This window comes from Diceros bicornis, chromosome 3, assembly GCF_020826845.1.
Source record: "Diceros bicornis minor isolate mBicDic1 chromosome 3, mDicBic1.mat.cur, whole genome shotgun sequence".
Taxonomy (NCBI): Eukaryota; Metazoa; Chordata; class Mammalia; order Perissodactyla; family Rhinocerotidae; genus Diceros; species Diceros bicornis.
In genome coordinates, this window is record NC_080742.1 from 13,228,684 (window position 1) to 13,249,954 (window position 21,271).

The following is a 21,271-nucleotide window of genomic DNA, read 5'->3' on the forward strand; positions in this document are numbered from 1 at the left end:
TCCCTTCTGCCATATACTGTTGGTCACATAGACCAACCCTGGTAGAGTGTGGGAGGAGATTACACAAGGGTGTGAATGCCTGGAGGTGGGAATCATTGGGGGCCATCTTGGAGGTTGGCTACCACAAATACTTGGGCTGATTTTGGGGTTAACTGGACAAGGTCCAAGTGTAGCAACTTCCTGTGCAGAGTGCACCAGCCATTTTGTGGGGACTCTTGGGCTCATTCTTTGGGGGCACATGAAGCCCATTGATGTCTACTCTGGGCTATGTGTGTACTTTGTACTACCCAGCCTGATGTCATATTTCTACACAGCCTGCTCCTGAAGCTTCAACCCTGAGTATAGAAGGAGCAGAGAATCCAATGTTCCCGTAATAAGAAATTATTTTTTCTTTAAGAACTTGTGCATATTCATAAACAGACCTGAAGCTTGAACTTCCAGTATATACTTGTAGATAAGGCACTTTAACCTCTGTCAGGAAGAGCAGTTTGGGGGTTAAGGGCTTGGACACTGGGGTTAGAGTTCCTATGTTGCCACTTATTAGCTGTCTGACATTGGAAAGTTACTTCTCTGAGCCTCAGTTTCTTGTACTGTAAAATGGGTCTAATAATATCTACCTCATAGATTTTGTTTTTGTTTTTTTTGGGTGAGGATTAACTGAGATAAAACACAATGTGGCAAATTGTATTTTCCAAAGACAGTGACACCAATGTGTATGGATACATATCACATCCTAAATTCTCCTCTTACACTGCCAAGAAAGGTGGAGTCCATGTTCCCTCCTCTTGGAAGGAATTCAGGCAGATCTTTGTAACTGCACCAACCAGTGGAGTGTGGCCAAAGTGAGGCCATGTGATTTCCAGGGCTAGGTCATAAAAGGCAACAAGATTTTCATGGTTCTCTGTCTTAGGAAGCTTGCCCTTTGATCCTAGCCCCCATGCTGCAAGGAAGCCCAGGTCACATAGTGAGGCCACTTGTGGGTGTTCCAGCTGGCCCTTCGTCAACAGCCAGACTCGACAATTAGACACGTGAATGAATAAGCCCTCAGGCGGTTCTAGCCTCCAGCCTTCAAGCATTCCAGCTGAGGTCCCAGGCATCCTGGAGCAGAGCGAAGCCAACACCACTGCGTCCTCTTGGAATTCCTGGCCCACAGAAAATGTGACGGGTAATACATTATTGTTGTTCTAAGCCACAAAGTTTTGGGGTAACTTGCTATACAGCAATAGATAATATACACAGTAATCCTCCCAGTAGAGTATCTGAAAATAGGTGATCAATAAATTCTGGGTTATACATTTAAAAAAAAATTTGTGCCTCATTATGATATTTTCAAAAAGCTGGGCTGAAACTCTGTTTTCTTTCCTGAGCCAAATGTTTCTTGATAGGGTTTTGGAGAAGGGACTTTTTGATTTTGTTTCTCTCTGGCTCCTTTTACACATCAGATTATTTACTCTGGGTATAAAGCATATAAGAGCAGGTTTTTGTTCTCCATCTGCTGAGCTGTCTCATGGATTTCCAGTCCATTGCTAGGGGTTAGATCCAGAGCCATTTGTGGATCTGGCTTATCTCTTGGTTCACTGTTTCTCAGCATTACTCAACAGACATCAAGGTTGTCCACGTTTACTCCTAACTCTACCCACAAATGGAAATTAGAATCATGTGCACTTTTCTGTTATTTCACTTCTTTTAAAAGCATAAATTTGATTTACCAGGTCCAGGCAGCCACAGGGGAGAAGAAGGGCCCAGGTTGGAGTTAAGATTGTCACACAAGCCCTGGCAGCTTTCCAGGATTCCAGGGTGTTGCCATTTGTCTTCCTTCCAAATGTCAGAAGGTAACACAAAAAGGTTCCTGTGTGCGTGTGTGTGTGTGTGTGTGTGTGTGTGTGTATGAGTGTATGGGGTGGGGGAGGCAGAAGGCTGTGGGGCTTCCTTTGAGGTCGTGGTGCACCCTGGCTAGCATCCCTGTCCTCTGGCGGTGCCCCAGGGCTGCTCAGCCTGCATTTGTATGTAGTGAGGGCAAAGACTGGGGAAGAGGAATGCACTGCCTGAGTTCTGGCCATGTCTATTTTGTTTTATTGTGGTAAAATATACATAACATAAAATTTACCATTTTAACCATGTTTAAGTGTACAATTCAGTGGCATTAAGTACATTCACATTGTTGTGCAACCGTCACAGTGTTTCACATCCAGAACATTTTCATCATCCCAAACTGAAACTCTGTATCCATTAAACAATACTCCCGTTCTCCCCTTCCTCCACCCCCTGGTAACTACTATTCTACCTTCTGTCTCTGTGAATTTGACTATTCTAGGTACCTTGTATGTTGAGGAATCAGACAATATTTATCCTTTTGCATCTGACTTATTTCACTTAGCATAATGTTTCCAAGGTTCATCCACATTGTACCCTGTATCAGAATTTTATTCCTTTTTAAGGCTGAATAATATTCCACTGTATGTACATATCTCATTTTTTTTATCCATTCATCTACCAATGGACGTTTGTGTTGTTCCCACCTTTTAGCTGTTGTGAATAACACTGTGATGAGCACTGGTGTACAAATATCTGTCTGAGTCTCTGTTTTCAATTCTTTCAGGTATTTACCTAGAATTGCTGGATCATATGGTAATTCTAGTGTCCAGAGACCTGACCTCAGGTCCTCATTGTGTATAAGGATCTATTTGCTAGTGGAACTGGACGGGGACTGTTCTGCTCTCTCAGCATCCCGAGGAGCTATGCAAATTAGGCTCACTGTGACCCACCAGTACAATGGTACCTTGAGTTTCCATTGAGCCTTTATTTTGTGCTAGTTTCTGTGCTCAGTATAGTGTCTCTTACACTACTCTATGAGGTAGATGATCATCCTTGTTTTACATATTAGGAAACTGAGGCATGGAGGTCTTTCATAACTACTCTAAGGGCACACAGATTGCAGGTTCTGAGCTAGGATTTGAACCCAGACAGCATCATGTTAGCTCCTGTGTGTTAACCTTTACCCAATTCTGCCTTTCCAGAGTGACCATTAAATTAGTCAGCCAGGATTATCTTTATTTATCTAAGAGAAATAAACAGCTTATGTGGGATAATTACGGTAAAAATCAAAGATAAAGTAAAAAAGCAAATGTAAGAAGACTCTGTGGTGGGGCTGGCCTGGTGGCATAATGGTTAAGTGTGCACGCTCCACTGCTGCAGCCCGGTATTCAGATCCCAGGCGCGCACCGATGCACCACTTGTCAAGCCATGCTGTGGCGGCATCCCATATAAAGTGGAGGAAGATGGGCAGGGATGTTAGCCCAGGGCCAGTCTTCCTCAGTAAAAAGAGGAGGATTGGCGTGGATGTTAGCTCAGGGCTGGTCTTCCTCACAAAAAAAAAAAAGAAAAAAAAAAGACTCTGGTTTAAGAGGATCTCTGTTGGTAACTGCCTTCCATATTTATGTTAAAATTTTTTTTCTTATCCTGTAAGGTATATGAGGGGACCTTGTCTGTTGCATAGAGAAGCTGATTCTCTCTATATTTGCAAGCATAAATCTTCGCATTGTTCCGCATTGTTTTTAAGGGTAACTCAGCCGACATACAGAAATGCTCTGTAGGGTGTTGAAATTCGCAATGAAATATACCACTAGGTGGCAGTACAAATCAAGTTTTAAAAATCCAACTGCTTTCTAAATCTGTACAGTAAATTAAGCTCTAGGAAAGCACTTTCATCATTTTTGATCATTTCAAAATTTTCATCATTTTGATCAGGGCAAGTGTATTTAATTCAAAATGAGTTCTAATTACCTAGAAGAGAATTCACAAGCTTTTTAAAATCAAAAGACCTGAAAAGTGTAAAGGCTTTTATAAGGAAAGCTGCATCTAAAATTTTACAAATTCCTGCTTTGGAGGAAGCCAAAGTTGTAAGTAAATGTTTTGACTTGGGAAACTGTACAAGCAAGATAAGGTCAGTTCCATATACATACTTCCAGTTCACCATCTTGGTTTGCCTAAGAATCAACCTTTAGTCCATAATTGCAAATATAGCCGGCAATTTAGTCCTTGGGGAAGCTCCTTTCAGTTAATGCCAGAGAAAAAGCCAGTGTTTCAGTAATTCGGGACGCTAGGACTGACCCACAAGTTGGTCTGATATCTGAGCCCCTGGGCCTATTGACTTGTGGTTGAGATAATGAAATAGCTCTCTGTCATTAAAAGTGAATTCCCAGCTTTTTATTTGAGAGCGTGAGTGGTGGGCAGTGAGAGGTGAGGTAAGTGCATTACTCATCTCAGTTCACCAAGGTTTGTCTCTCATAGGACGAATTTTAATGATCTAACTGGTATCCTGCCTAGGAGAGAGAATGTTTTATTTCAGAGAAGGTGGTACCTTTGTACCTGGATGCTAAGTGTTCTCAAAATGAACAACTGTCTTAGAAATGGGTTCTTTCTTTTTTCTCTCTAGCTATTATATGCAAATTATTAGTCTCTTCTAGAAGGATCACTGGGAACCAGCATCAAGGAAATAGAATCCAGCTAATCCCTCCAAGAAACTGAAGTTTCAGGACATGACTTTTGAAAGGCAAATACAGGCTGACTCCTGCCCACAGACCAGGAGCCAAAGTGTATCTGAAAGCCATTCTCAGAGCACGTAGTGAGGACACTTGTGGTCAAGTCCATCCTCTGCCACCTTATAGGCAAATCATTTAGCCTCTCTGAGCTTCAGATTCCTCATTTGTTAAAGAGGCATAATAGCACCTCACAGGGGTATTGTGAGGACAAATGAGATAATGGACGTGAAAACACTTGTAAGCTATATGGTGCTATCCAAATACTGGCTATCATTTCACTATCATGTCATCCCACCCAACTGCATTGTCACCTCTACACCCCCTCTCCCCCAACAAAATCTTCTAGTAATGTAGACTGGAAACCAGAGCATCATCTTTGTTCTCTCTCAAGTGCCCCACACCCAGCCAGTCTTTACTTCTCAGTCTCCATTTCCACAACCAGAAGAATCTCCTAAATGGACTTGCTGCTTCTAATCTACTTGACTACTAATCAGTCTTGCTTGATTCCATCCTGCTCACTGTTGAAGAAATAATCCTCTTAAAATCCCACTTTGATTATACCCACCCCTTGTTCAAAAACTTTAAATCGTTTCCCATTGCCTGCAGAAGAAAGTCTACATTCAAAGTAGCTAGAATTAAAAGCCATTAACAATCTGGCGCTCCTACCTAAATAAGACCAATGAAAGGGCTACACGGAAATCAAAACATAAGTGTTACTGCTGATAAATGCTAGATTGGAGGATAGCATATGTAGCTACAAGGGTTTGACAACAATTTCTGCTTCCCGTTCCTTCAATCTTGACATTGAGAAAGTCCATCTGAGGCTTGCTTCCTCTCTGTGGTCATTTTAAGTGGATCTTACCCAACTTTCTACGCATTCCAGCCTCCCCAAGGATTCCTGCACTCACTCACCGTCCTGCCATGATCATGATCATGATCTGCCATGATATTCTGTTTACTTTATGAGAGTTGGAAACTCATAACCCACGGGCTGAACATGTTTGTGACGCTAGACATGTTTTTGACCCTCACAATCTTGGTCTGCACTGTGTTTAACAACGTACCAACTTATCAGACAATTAATATTATAAAAATTCTGTCTTATCTTGAGAAACTAGAAAAGCTAGCAACTCTAGTCTCTCAGATTCAAATGGTTACAACTGAATTCTTGTGAAAGTTGTCTATATTGCTGCCTTCACCTCCTCAATTTCAACCTTTATTCCCAAGCCATTGCTTCTATTTCTCCTACTTCAGGAAGACTATTCTTGTCAATGTCACCAGTAACCTCCGTAATTGCCCAATCCAGTGGTCTCTTCTCTGCTTTGTCTTCCTTGACCTTTCAGCGGCATTTTACACTTAATCGCTCTCTACTTCCTGAAATACTTTTTTCCCCTCTTGGCTTCCATAACACACCATTTTGTGGGTTCCTCTTAGTCTCCTTTGCTGGCTGGCACCTGTCCTGTGCTCCATTTCTAAAGTCAGGGTGGCCTGGGCTAGGTCTGGGGTCCCCTTCTCTGTGTGTTTATTCTTCCTAAGTGATCACATCCAGTCTCAGAGCTTTAAAAGCCATCTATTTACCATGTCTACTAAATTTGGGTTTCTATCTTGGACTTCTGCCTAGAACTCCACACGTCTACCTCTAACTGCCTCTCCAACTTGACATCTCCACTTTAGTCTCTAATAAACATCTTGAACTTAAACTTCACAAAGAAAAATTTTTGGATTTCTATCTCCTAAACCTCCTCCTTTTCCTCCTCTTCTTCCTATCTCAGTAAATGTCACCACCATCCACTCTCAGAACAGAAATTAGTAGCTCTCTTTCATCATCTTCCACATTCAGTCCACCAACAAGTCTCATATTCCAAAAACACATCTGGAATAGATGCTGTGAGGTGCCCCCCAGAACCCTGTTCAGGATGAGAGGATTTATTCCCACAGCTGCTGGATGTGCTGCCACCTCACAGCCCTCTGCCCTCTCTGGAAATTGCCCTCAGCTGAGGAGAGACACCACACCCAATGTCACACCCCTTCCTGGGGGCAATCAACCCACAAACAGTGACTGACGCTGAAGGCCCAACCCTCTCACCTAATGCAGGAGAACTCTGAAAGGCCATTCCAGCTTCTGTGCTCCCGGTGGGGTCGTCGGAGGCCTTTGTGAGACTGCATCACAGCCCAACTTCTCCTTCTGCCCATCTTGCTTCCCGCCTTTCCCTTTACTTCCCTTTCATGGGTGTTGATCTGGAGAGCCCTGCATAATAAATGCTTTGTTTGCACCCTGATCTTTTTCAGAGTTAGCTTTCCAGGGAACCCAATCTGCAACACCATCCCAAATGTACCCACCTCTTCCCATCTCCACTCTAACTAGTCTAGTTTCAGCCACACCTGCTCTTACCTTGGCTACTGCAATAGCCTTCCTCCAATCTCCCTCTTTTTTTTCTTGACCCTTCCCATCACTTTTCCTCACAATTGTCAGTTATCTTTTTAAATATTCAATTAATTTTATCTTATTTCATTAGATAATATGTAATACAAATATGTGACATATATATAATTTAGGAAGCATGAAACAAATGAACCTATGAACCCTCCACTCAGTTAAGGTCGGGAACTATTGAAGTTGCTTGTGTACGTTTCCTTGATTACAATCCCTTCCTACTCTCCAGAAGTAACTACAATCTTGAGATTTGTTTTTATCATTCCTATGCTTGTATCTTTCTAGTTTTACCATATAGGTATTTATCACTAAACAATGTATATAGCTTAGTTTTGCTTGTTTTTGAGATTTATAAAAATGGAGCCATTGTGTATCTGCTGCAACTTGTTTTTTGCCCACTCAACATTATACATCTAATATAAGGTAATCATTTTTGTGGATGTTTGTAACTTCGGTGTATTCATTTCCATGCTGATAGTAGTATTAAATTAATTGACTGAAAAATAAATTGTGAGTAATCCATGACTTATGTATCTATTCTCTGTTGATGAATATTTGTGTTTTCCATTTTTGTACATGTTTTTGGGAGCTTATGTGCCAGAATTTCTCGACCATATATACCTAGGAATAGAATTGATGAATTTAGTGTATGAAAATTGTTCAGTTTTACAAGATAACGCCAAATTGCTTTTCAAAGTGATTATACCAAATTTTACTCTCACCAACAGTATAAGAAACCCCCTTGCTGCACAACCATACAAATGCTTAGTATTATCAGACTTTCAATTTATGCTGATAAAATGAATATCGTCATTGTGCAATTAATTTACATTTTTGGATTACTAATGAAGTTGAGTATCTTTTCTAATGTTTGCCATTTGTATTTCCTTTTCTGTTAAATTCCTGTATATATATTTTGCTCACTTTTCCATTTTTTTTGGCTTTTAGAAAATGGATTTTTAAGAGTTGTTTATATTTTCTGAATTGTTATCCTTTACCAGTAATGTATTTAACAAATATCTTCTTCCAACTTGTGGCTTTTAGTGTTCTTTATGGAATATTTTGGTGAACAGAGTTTTATTTTAATATTGTTGAATTTATCAATTATTTCCTTTATTATTTTTTGTGTTTTGTCAATAAATCCTTCCCGTTTCTGAGATTATATTTTCTTCTAAAAGGTAAATTTTGCCTTTCACAGTTGTCTTTAATTCATCTGGAGTAGATTTTTGTGTACAATGTGAGTCAGATATTTAATTTCCCTTTTTTCCAAGTGGATAACTGTGAAGAACTGTGAAAGGTATGAGATTTTCTCTCACTCACATACTAAGAAGCTAGCCTGCCAAAGTCTAATGGATGCTGACAGAACACATGAGACTCCTGAGTCAGAGACAAAGGACTTAATTACTCCTGGCATAGCAAGCAGCATGTTGGTGTTGGTTCCCCTTGCTCCATTCCCAGGGGGCTATGAGAAGAGGGCTCACTGATACCTGCACTGCAGTGGGTTGTATTACAGGGGAGGAACACTGAGCTTAGGAAACCTGAATCTTTCATGATGGGCAATGAGTCAGCCTGAACTTTGCCCCAGAGGGAGACATTATTTTTATTACAGAACAATAAACAAACCTACTCTTTGCTCTGGAGGGAGACCCTGTCTCTGTCTTCCCAGGCTGTTTGGTACACAAAGAGTCTTGAAAAGATAGCCTGGAATAAAGGCAGTCAGTGTCTCTGCTTGCAAGACGTGTAGAAACACAAGAGGCTCATGTAGAATTGTCTCCCAACAGCAACCAAATGTTCCAGCACCATTTATTGACTGCTACATTCTTTTCCAACTGATCTATCATGCTATTTCTTTTTATATCAATTTTCCAAAAAATACTTTCACATGCTTCTAGGCTTTTTATTTTGCTTTATTGGTTTGTCTATCCTAAATATGATAGTTTTATAATAAATGAATATTTGGTTGAGCAAGCCTTTCCACCTTGTTCTTTTTCAGGAGTGTCATGGCTATTCCTGGCATCTTGTGCCTCCATAAAAATTTTCGAATCAGTTAGGTTCCTCAGAAAGCTCTGATAGAGGTTTGGTGGACGTTTCATTGATTGTATAGATCAATTTGGGGGGAATCAGATCTTAATGATATTGAGTTTTACTTCAGTGAATATAGTATATCTGTACATTTTTCAAGATTTTCTTTCGATAAAGTTTTATAATTTTCTCCATAAATGTCCTATATATATTTTTGCTAGATATATTATTGTGTATTATAAATTTTGTTGCTATAGTCAACAATATTTTTTGAAATTATATTTTCTAATTGCTTGCTGCTGTGATAGAGAAATGCAACCTTTATATATTGATCTTAAAACTGGCCATCTTGTTAATTTCTTACAGATTCTAACAATTTTTACCTGTAGTTTTGGTTTGTTGGTTTTTTCGTGTGTGTGTGAGGAGACCAGCCCTGTGCTAACATCTGCCAATCCTCCTCTTTTTTTGCTGAGGAAGACTGGTCCTGGGCTAACATCCATGCCGATCTTCCTCCACTTTATATGGGACGCCGCCACAGCATGGCTTAACAAGCAGTGCAATCGGTGCACGCTTGGGATCCGAACTGGTGAACCCCGCGCCGCTGCAGCGGAGCGCGCACCGAACCGCCTGCGCCACCCGGCCGGCCCCAGTTTTTTGTTTTTTTAATGAGGGCAATGATAATCATAAAATGATGACAGTTTGTTTTTCTTTTCAAATTCTTATTTCACTTGTTTTACTGTACTGGCTAAGATAATACAATGTTGACAGGTACTGATGGTGGGTTTATTTTTCTTCTTCTTTATTTTGAAGGGACTACTTTTGATACATCACAATAACATGTAAAAGTATATTGTTTGGTAGAAATTGTTTCTTAGGAAAAGGAAAATTATCCTTATTCCTAGTTTTGTAAAATTCTTATCCTAGATGATTTTTTTGCATGATTCTTTGCATTTGTCAAGCAATCATATGTTTTTTATCTTTTAGCCTCTACATGTGGTGACTTAAATAAATATATTTTAAAATGTTGCTATTAGGATACAGGTTTCTATTAGTATACAGGTTGGCCTATAGTTTCTCTTTTTCAAACTGTCCTCAAAATGAGTTTTGAGAGCATTGTTTGTTTCTATTCTCTGGATAATTTTGTACTATATTTAAATTATCAGCTCATTGAAAGTTTGATAGTTGTTTTCTTTGTGGGAGATTAACATTTTTAGAAATTGAGCCATAATGCACATAAGGTATACAGATTTTAATAGAATAGAAGCAATATTAAAACAAGATTTAATATGTAACAGTTTTATTATTTTTCAGGTACGTGTGCCATTTTTATATGCCATTAAATTAAGCTTATTAATTGAATTATTCAAATCTCCTGCATGCTTACTATTTTTTAAAAATAATTTTATTTATTTATTTTTTCCCCCCAAAACCCCAGTAGATAGTTGTATGTCATAGTTGCACATCCTTCTAGTTGCTGTATGTGGGACACGGCTCAGCATGGCTGGAGAAGCGTTGTGTCGGTGCGCACCCGGGATCTGAACCCGGGACGCCAGCAGCGGAGCGTGCGCACTTAACCGCTAAGCCACCGGGCCGGCCCTATTTTTGTATTTTTGATCTATCAATAATTTGAGAGAGATATGTTAAAATCTCCCATTATGATGGTGGATTTATCTATTTCTCTTTGTAATTCTTTCATATTTGCTTTGTGTATTTTGAAGCTATATTATTAAATGCACATAAGTTTAGAATTTTATTATTTTCTGGGTGAGTTGAAACTTTTGTCATTGTGTAGGGACTGTTTTGATTACTGAAAATATTTAAAATATTTTTTTGATCTGCTATTAATAATATCAATATAGCTTTCCTTTGGTTAGTATTTGCCTACTATATCTTTCCCTATTCTTTTATTTTCAAATTGTCTGCGTCTTATGTTTTATATGTCTCTTGTAAATAGCATATTGATGGGTTTTTATTTTTTATTTATTTTTATTTATTTTATTTTTTAATTTTTTTTTTTTGTGAGGAAGATCAGCCCTGAGCTAACATCCATGCCAATCCTCCTCTTTTTGCTGAGGAAGACTGGCCCTGAGCTAACATCCGTCCCCATCTTCCTCCACTTTATGTGGGACGCTGCCACAGCATGGCCTGACAAGCAGTGCATCTGTGTGCTCCCGGGACCCGAACCCGGGCTGCCAGCAGCAGAGAGCACGCACTGAACTGCTACACCACGGGGCTGGCCTCCGTTGATGGGTATTTCTTTCTTTCTTTCTTTATTTATTTTATTTTATTTTTTTATTTTTTTTTTTTGTGAGGAGATCAGCCCTGAGCTAACATCCGCCAATTCTCCTCTTTTTTTTGCTGAGGAAGACGGCCCTGGGCTAACATCTGTGCCTATCTTCCTCCACTTTATATGGGTCGCCGCCACAGCATGGCTTACCAAGCAGTGCGTCGGTGCGCGCCCGGGATCCGAACCAGCGAACCCCGGGCCGCCGCAGCGGAGCGCGCGCACTTAACCGCTTGCGCCACCGGGCCGGCCCCTCTTTATTTATTTTTTGAGGAAGATCAGACCTGAGCTAACATCCGTGCTAATCCTCCTCTTTTTGCTGAGGAAGACTGGCTCTGAGCTAACATCTATTGCCAATCCTCCTCCTTTTTTTTTTCCCCCAAAGCCCCAGTAGGTACTTATATGTCATAGTTGCACATCCTTCTAGTTGCTGTATGCGGGATGTGGCCTCAGCATGGCCGGAGAAGCGGTGTGTCAGTGTGCACCCGGGATCCAATCCGGGCCGCCAGTAGCAGAGTGAGAGCACTTAACCTCTAAGCCATGGGGCCGGCCCATATTGATGGGTTTTTAAAAATCCGGTCTCTCAATCTCTTTTAACTGACAAATTTAATCTACTTCTATTTATTTATTTTTATTTATTTATTTATTTTTTGTGAGGAAGATCAGCTCTGAGCTAACATCTGATGCCAGTCCTCCTCTTTTGAGGAATACTGGCCCTGGGCTAACATCCGTGCCCATCTTCCTCTGCTTTATATGGGACGCTGCCACAGCACGTCTCGACAAGCAGTGCGTCGGTCGGCGCCCCGGATCTGAACCGGCGAACCCTGGGCCACCGCAGTGAAGTGCGTGCACTTAGCCGCTTGTGCCACCAGGCCGGCCCCTACTTCTATTTATTATGTTATCTAATTTGGTTTTATTACTTCTATCTTACATTTTGCTTTTTGTTTGTTCTGCTTTTTCTGTGCTTCTTTTTTTTTCTCGCTTTTTTTGGGCCTTCTTTTGTATTGATTTAGTGTTTTTTTCCTTTGTTTTCTTATTCCACCTCCCTTCATTGTTTTGAAACTATATGTACTATTGTTTACTGTAAAATTTTATTGTTTATATTTAACTTTCTAAAAGCAGCATAGAGAGTAGTAAAGTGCATTGAGTTTAGGGTCATATTCCCTGGGTCCCAATGTAGCTCTTTGCTTACTAGCTGTGTGACCTTGGGTAAATTATCTAAACCCTCTGTACACAGTTTCTTCGTCTGTAAGCTGGGGATAACAATAGTGTCTAACTCATAAGGTTGTTATGAGTGTTAAATGAATTATTACATACGCCTGGCACATTATAAACAATTAATTGCTAACTATTATTATTATTAATCTACATCTTAACTCTCTTCCCAGTTAACACAAATTCTTTAAATTCCGATCATCTCAAACTAATTTCCATGCTATTATTATCCTGTATTTTAGTTGTCTTTTTTTTAATCCCACAAATTAGATGTTTTATTATTATATTGTACAATGTTTGTTTAGACATACATATGTATCAGATTCTTTGCTCTCTATTCCTATTTACATCTCAAACCTTACTTCTTGGCTCATTTTCAGAAATTCTTTCTGTATTGGTCTATTGCTGGTAAATATCCTTAGGTTTTGTTTATCTGAAAATGACTGTATTTCAACTTTGGTCTTAAAAAAGAGTTTTGCTGAAACACAAGTTATTTTACTTCAGAACTTTGAATGTATCATGCCAATGCCTCTGGTATTTATGATCACTCTAGAAATTATTCCTTTTTAGGTGATACACTATCTCTCTCTGGTTATGTTTATGGTAGTTCTTCTATCTTTGGTCCACACTTATACTATCATGCTTGAATTCACTTTTTATTTATCTTGCTTGATATCTATTGTGCTTCCTGTATGTGTGGATTCATATCTTTCATTGTCTATGGAAAATTTTCAGCCATTTTCTACTCAAATATTGCCAATCTCTTATTCTGTTTCTCTACTGGAGCTCTGAGTAGACATATATAGCTTCTCTGTTGCTTAACCTCTTTGTCATTTTTTAACCCCTTGGCTTTCTGTATTTCATTCTGGGTAATTTCTTTAGATCTGTCTTCTAGTTCACAACTTCTCTCTTCGGTTATACCTAATTTATATTTAATTTACACATCATATTTTAAATTTCAGTGATTATATTTTTCAATTCTAAGAATTTTTTCTTCAAATCTACCTGGTTATATCTAATGGACTCTTTATGTTGTTCATTTTTTAGATATCATCTTTATTTCTTTTACATATAAAACATGATTATTTTATATTCTGTATCTGGTAATTCCAATATCTAAAATCTGTGGGCCAGTAAATCTGTTGTTAATTTTCTGATTCTCTCTCATGGTTTGTTTATTTGTGTGTTTAGTAATTTTTAAATTGTGAATGCATACTTTGCTGAGCTTAATTGGTGAGATCTAAGTCAAAGATGCTTTCCTCCAGATATGGAGTTTGTGTAAAAACACAAGAGGTGTGTTTGTATCTACCAGCTACCAAGGCCCTAGCAAGCTCTTTATTTCTTGGTTTGGAGTTTATTTGACCATATGAAGAGTGTAATTCCAGACTTAAGGGAGCTAGGTCCATGGGTTAAAAATTTCAGGGGGTGACTATTTATTTTTCTTTCTTTTTTTCCACCCATCTAGAGCCAATGTGGAGACAGAGTTCTTGATAGGCTTCTTCTATTTGCTAGCATGACTGTTTTTCCTGGGCCACACTTGTCTACAGTTGCAGCCATCTTCAAGTGTCCTGGTTTAGGGTGGGATTCTCAAATTTAGCTCATTCATTTCCAGTGGCCCAAAGAATAGTCTCCCATTCCCTACTCTGATATATGGATTTGCCTTCAGGCAATCCCAGTTTTTGCGTTTGCTTATATTTTACACTCAGTTTTCAGTTTACTCTTCTTCTTTTTTATGCCTTTGGGATTTCTCTTACTTTCTTGCAAGCTAAGCTGTGTATTAAAAATAAGCTTACTATAATTTATCCAAGATCTGGTAGTATTGCGTAAGGAAGGCTTTTTTAGAGTATATGGTTCATACTGCTAGAAGCAGAAGCGAAGAGTAATCTTTTAAAAATGTAAAATAGTTTGCATCACTCTCCTCTTAAGACCCTCAAATGGCTTTTTCTCACACTTAAAAAATATACCAACCGTCTTGGCCTACAAAGCCTTAAGCTCTTTCCTAGCTCAGCTCACATGACCCCCCCTTGCCTTGCTGTTCCTCCAGCGTAGTGACCATATGCCTGTCTTAGAGCCTTTATATTAGTGTCTCTCCCTACGTGAAAGGTTCTTCCCCCTTTCTTCACATGGCTGGCTTGTTCTGGTCTCACTTTAAATGCTACCTTTTCATAGTGGTCTTCCTTAAGTAGCCTCCTTATTTCTCCATCACATCTGTGTGTTTTAATTCTGTCTAGGGCACCTATTATTAGGTGACATTTTCCTGTTTATTGTCTCTTTTTCTACCAGAACATAAGACTTCTAAGAGCAGGAACCTTGTTTATCTGGTTTACTACACTATCTTCTCAGGATTTAGAACAGTTCCTGGCACACAGTAGGGACTCAATACATATTTGTTGAATGACTAGAACTGACTAGTGGCTACTTATTCTCTTTAGACAGGACCCAGGCTCACCGGTGCTCCACAGTGCCCACCACTTCCTATTGTCTTCCCAACCCAGCTTGCTTTGCTTTGTTAATTTACTTATCTACCGGGCCTCTGTAGGCATCTGAGTTTTCAATCCCTGCTCATAATGTTACTCTAATTCAGCATTTTGAGAGCAGAGGCTGTGTTTTATGTTTCTTTTCTTCCTTCAATGTCTTGCATTTAGTAGGAGGGAAAGAAATTAACATTCATTGAATATCTCCTACCTGTCAAGCACAACACACATAATTTAATTTATAGCCCCACAACACTATGGGACCACGTATTATTATTTGTGTCCATTTTATAGATGAGGACACTGAGGCTTAGAGTTGTTCAGAGTCATATAGTAAATGAAGGATCTGGCATTTGAATCCACCTAGATAACACCTACTCAATAAGAACTATTGCAAAAGGGTTGCTCATGTCTGAGAAACAGGTGGCTGTTTTCAATTTGCAAAGTGGAGATTGAGCAATTAATTGGTATTTCAGGTCAAGTTTTACTTGAAGAGTCTAGCTGTTTACTTATCAATTTCATTCCACTGAGTATACAAAGATTTAGCTTGAGGTATGTCTATATTTGGCTAGAAGCCTTGGAGATGGTAATCATGCCTTTCACATGAGGGTCCTACATATCTAATAAATGTCTGCTGTTGGCAAATATTATGGAATCTGACAGCAAGGAGATTTTCTGAAGATAGTTATTTAGTCAACTGTCACCTGTCTCCGGATCACCTGACAAAGAAAGACACTGAATGCACCGAATGTGTGCCATACCACCAAGCAATCTTTTAAACAAAATCTTATTTTTATTTCATTTTTTACAGAAATTCAGATATTCCAACAAATTTCTTTACATTTTCTGGGCCTTAAAAAAATTACACACAACTTTTGGACACAATACAACAGAACAGAATGAGAAAGGGAGTCACTTTTTTTCTTTAAAAAAAGATAAAAACATACTTCTTATACTTAATTAACATTTAGTGATTTACATGTGTATTACCTATGTACAAATGGTACATCGTCAATGACTCATCTTCAGAGCACTGTGATATGCTAAATTACATTTAAGTTTTATGGAAAAAACTTTAAAAAATATTTGCATGTGGATAGGAAGCACTTTTTCATTTTCGTAAACACCACTACTGTGATGTAGGACTCCCAATGGAATCTGCAATTTACATGAATTAGAGAAGGCCAATACCTTCTATTTTTATTGTAGATAAAGTAGAGAGATAGCTCCCTTTAAATAAGAGATGAATTCTTGAAAAGTTGTGTGTAATTAAATTTAGTAAGTAGCATGTTTTGAATGCAGTGGGAGAGCTAATATTTAAAGCAACAAATAACTCCCAGAATGGCTAATATTTTAGAGACAATGAGTATTCCCTTAATTTGGTTCTTTAGAAGATCCATATCTTTGTGAATTGCCTTTCACTCATTTGAGCATACCGTAACATACTTTTAGCCATATGAAACATAATCTCATTTATGGTGAAATGATGGCTAGTACCAGAAACATTGGCAAAAATAGGAGTGTGGTCCTAAAAGAGAGAGGGTAAGAGAAATCAACTATGATCTGTATCACTTCTTCTATTATCCTCCATCTGGTGTTCCAGTGATATATGCTAATTTGATCTCAATTTTGAGTGTAAAAATGGAGGCATTCTACATGTCCATGTTTTCTGGTCAGGTGTAGAACATGGTTTGGCTGACACTGATTACCCTGCATGTACACTTTTAGCTTGCTTTCATTCTCAAGCAACTGGCTACTTCAATATTAAATATTTTTTGGGGGGCCAGCCCAGTGGTGTAGCGGTTAAATGCATGCGCTCCGCTGCAGCGGCCCGGGGTTCCGATCCCGGGTGCGCACCGATGCACCACTTGTCAAGCCATGCTGTGGTGGTGTCCCATATAAAATGGAGGAAGATGGGCACAGATGTTAGCCCAGGGCCAGTCTTCCTCAGCAAAAAGAGGAGGATTGGCGACAGATGTTAGCTCAGGGCTGATCTTCCTCCCAAAAAAAAAAAAAATTTTCTGTTGTTGCATATTGGCAGGATATGTGTGGAGGCTGAGGGTGGGGGAAGCCTGGGAGCAAAAGACTGTTGAAGACAATTGGTCAGGTGTAACTACTTCCAAATGCCAACCAACTAAAAAAAATTTGAGTATTTTTGAAACCAACATTAGTAAACAAAAAGGCAACATACTCCTACCAAGTTTCTTTGACCTGTATAAGTATATATTCATTTATTTCTAAGGCTATTATTATTTATTTTGTTAATACCACTTACTATCATTTAGAAATAAGTTTAATGGCTTTTTTTTTAAAACAAAAATGACTGCCTGTCAGTAAGGGAAAGAAAGGATATGGATTTCTGATGACATGTATGGCAAAGAAATAGGAAAAAAGGGAGATATTTTGGATGCCTATTTATAAAGTATATTACACTCCTATGCGTATACTAGGGAGAATTAGAAAAAGTGTTTGATAGCAGCCTATATATTACATGTGAGCATCCAAGGTGAAAATGAGCTTTCTGTATTTTTCACAGTTCCTTGATGCTGTCTCCTGAAAGATAAGGAAATCTATGTTGCTGGGGAACCTATGATGTACTTCCTGTAATATACAGCTTGATGGAGGATTAGTATATGTCAGAAACACTTTCTCAGTAACAACTTGTACAGACAGATTAAACTGAACACAGACTCGGTAAAAAATTTGAATTGTTACATCTCTTAACTGAGTGGTTGTGACTAATTACACAGTGAAATAAATGAACGGCAGAGATGGGGAACCAAAGGTCCTGGCTCCTATGAAAATATTCAGAGGCATTTTCTAAGACGCTTCTCAGTAAATGATGCTTGATCAGCCTCTTGGCTATTGAGATAGGAATAATTTAGGATTGACTGCCTTTTTTAAAATAATGTTGAAAGATTAAAGCTTTTTGTTATCAATTTGATTAAAAAAGGGCAGTTTACAAACCTCAGTACATATATATTTTACATGTTAATTCCAGCACATTTATATTCCTCTTCCTTAAAATATTTCCTGAATGTGATTTCTCATGAATGTTATCTGATCTTATTCAGCGATAGTTTCCAATGAGCTGGTGTTTAATCCATGGTGGCATCTCCTTCCAGAAAATCACTCCCATCTCTGCCGATCTGGATTGGGAAGGTGCTTTGACAAGTGGATGTTCGCTCTTGTCCATCTCCATCTCTGTACTCCGATCTCTCCCAAGCGTCTTCCTCCTTGATGTTGATGTACAAAAGCTGTTATTCGATTTGTTTAGCTGTTACTTGATTTGTTTTGTGCTCATTCTAGAGAATATTGGCTTAGCAGAACTGCAGAAGGGGGTGGGGGAGAGAAAGAGAAAAGGAAGAAAAAAACGCATCATTTTGTCAGCAAGATTTTTGTGCACATTTGTCACAGAAAAACCAGACCAACAAATGTTGGTCTTTGTTATCAAAGAAGCCTGAAAGTTTGAGGTTTCTATTCCATTAGACAAACAGCACAGTCTTTCAGGCAAGGGGGCCTCCTACAACCCAGACATGCTATTCTGGGTGAAGATTACAGGCTGCTTTAAAGGAGCAAGGAAGGCTGTAGAAGGATCCCAAGCATTGCTGATTTTTCTGCCTGGCATAGAAAATGTCTCACTTGAGTGTTTTCCTTTTCCTTCCAATTTTTATTTATTTATTATACAATCAACATCGTAACAGCTACAAGAGAAATGATTATAAAGGTGAATCAGCCACAATCCAATCACCTTGAGACACCAATTGTTTTCTTCCTATGTTTCTTTCCATTCCTTAGCTAAATGTACACTGGTTTTATACAGTTGGAATCACAGTATAGATGACATTTTAAACATTATATTTAAAACAATATTCTACATTTTCACTCTCTGCATTGTCAGCCTCAATTTCTCTCTCTTTTTTTAAAGATTTTATTTATTTATTTATTTTCCCCTCCAAAGCCCCAGTAGATAGTTGTATGTCACAGCTGCACATCCTTCCAGTTGCTGTATGTGGGACGCAGCCTCAGCATGGCCGGAGAAGCGGCGCGTCGCTGCGCGCCCAGGATCCGAACCCGGGCCGCCAGTAGCGGAGCGCGCGCACTTAACCGCTAAGCCACGGGGCCGGCCCTGTCAGCCTCAATTTCTAATGGCTGCATAATATTCCATTCCATCCTATTCCTTTCCAGTCCATGCTCAACATCCCATTCTCAACTATTTCACCATTGTCAGATATGTAGGTAGGTTTCTGGGTTTTTTGTTATTATCAATAATGAATATAAAGCTCTATTTGTTCTTTTAAATTCTTTCCTTAGGACAAATTCTCAGGGGATAGCTGCTTTTCCTTTTCTCCAACACATTAGAGACTATGGCTGCATTGATAACAACCAGACCACAAATAGTATGATCCACTCCATTTTTTGGATGATTTTCATAGACTTTGGCACTGTTAACCAGGCCTTAGGGTAACTTACATTGTGAAGATGGGTAAATGCACCTAGATAGCCAGATTTGGGCTGAAAGGAAGCCTGTTGGGTTTTGCATCACAGAGCACTTAGAAACACAAATTATAATAAAACAATTGGCCCGTTATTCAGTTATAGTCCTTGTTCCACATCACAAGCTAAGATTATGGTTTCTGAATGAGTGCTAGAGGAACTCTGGAAGATTCTGTTGTGGTTTCTAGGATTTATCCCCTTGTTGTTTTCCAACAACAACTTTAAAAAATCATATGCACATTACGATTTTAACGAACTTCTCTCAGCAAGAGAACTCAGTTACTTTAATGTACACAGACTACACAGGGGATAATTGAAATATGATCACATCATAATGATGATTAGTCTGTAATGATTCTCCAAGATTGAATCGTGCTGGCAGAAGCCCTGTGGAAGGGAATGCTTTCTGCTGATATTATTAAAGGCAACATCAGCAATACATGGGTTTTACCGGGTGCTCTCATTACTTCTGAACCCTGAGAGCCACGGGGGTACTCTTGCTAGATGGAGTCCAAAGTCAGGTTTGTGGGTCCATGATTCCACTACTCGGGCATTCTTCACCCCGAATATCTTTCGATTTAAAATCCACAAAGCTGAGAGTCTGGGTTTTCCAGTGAGATCCTGAAAGGTGCTCGCTGGGGTGGGAGTTGTGAACATATGAAGGAGAACAGGGAAATGGTGGTTCAAAGTGGCTATGCTGGTGGGAGAGAAGGTAGCACATTGGAAGTTCCCTGGGGCTGTATGGTGTGTGATACAGGGGAAGAGGGAGGCAAGAGGGTAGCCCCTGTTTTCTTGAGGATCACAAATAAATATACCCCTGACTTCCTGACAGAAAAGCCTGCTTTAGTGTGAACCATTTGTTGGCATCCAGGAACCAGAGACTCCCACTTTCTCTTTCCCCAGCTCTAAGCTGCCTGATTTGGCTTTAGGACATCACAGTGGGCTGGGAAGAGAGCAAATGGGGCTGGGAGGGCTTTAGGTCAGCTACCAGAGCACTGACAGCCAAGCCTGGGGAGGAGGAGGGAGTCCTGCAGGGTAGGCATCTTCCTGGGAAGATCCTGAGCCTTCTTCTAGGAAGGGAACGTCTGTGGCCAGTCTCACAAGAGTTCCTGTTTACACCCCACCATCTGGGCCTGCAGCCCAGGGGACGACCAGGACAGGTCGTTCATCACCAGCCCTTCTTGGATCTGCTCTGGTCTTGGGTTACCTGTAGCCTCCAAGTGGCCCAATCCCTCACTGTAATCTCATCATTGATTACTCAACCCTTTCTTCTTAAAGCTCTCTTCTTTGTTGACTGTTGACTATTGTCAACATTGGGATGACACTCCCCACTCACAGTATCAGTGTTGGGCAGGGAGCTGGAAAGGAATGAGGATGGAAAGAACGGGAAAATGAGAGAGTGAAGCCAGTGAGCCAGGCCTGGACTAGAGTCAGGCAAGGGAGGCTTCTAGGGTACAAGATATAAGGAGGCACCCACCCTCAGGGTCGTGCAAATGCAGGGAAAGTGTCTCCAGAAATGTTGCACATTAGGTGCCTCCTGTGCCTCGTCCTAGTCCTGCCTGTGAGCACAGGCTGCTCATCATGAGGCCTAGGAATGTGTGCTTGAGTCTGAGTTACTTAGACACTGCTACCACTGTGTATTTTTTCTTCCTAGCGCATGACACCACCATGCAACAGGAACCCCGGGGCATTCGAGAATTCTGCGAACTGTGCTAGGCTAAAAATAACCAGCATATTTGTTCCAGTGATGATCAGAACACAAACACTCCCCACCCAGTATCAGGAAAACACTTTGCCGGGGGAG

General features: G+C 39.7%; 1 long non-coding RNA gene across 1 annotated transcript in view; it reads left to right on the forward strand.

The window, feature by feature from the left end:
• The first annotated feature begins 947 nt into the window (after positions 1-947).
• Positions 948-21,271, forward strand: part of LOC131393234 (uncharacterized) — a 30,336-nt gene continuing 10,012 nt past the window's right edge. Inside the window, exons 1-2 of the long non-coding RNA XR_009215911.1 lie at positions 948-1,165; positions 1,713-1,832. This is a non-coding gene — a long non-coding RNA (uncharacterized LOC131393234). The remainder of the gene's footprint in view (positions 1,166-1,712; positions 1,833-21,271) is intronic.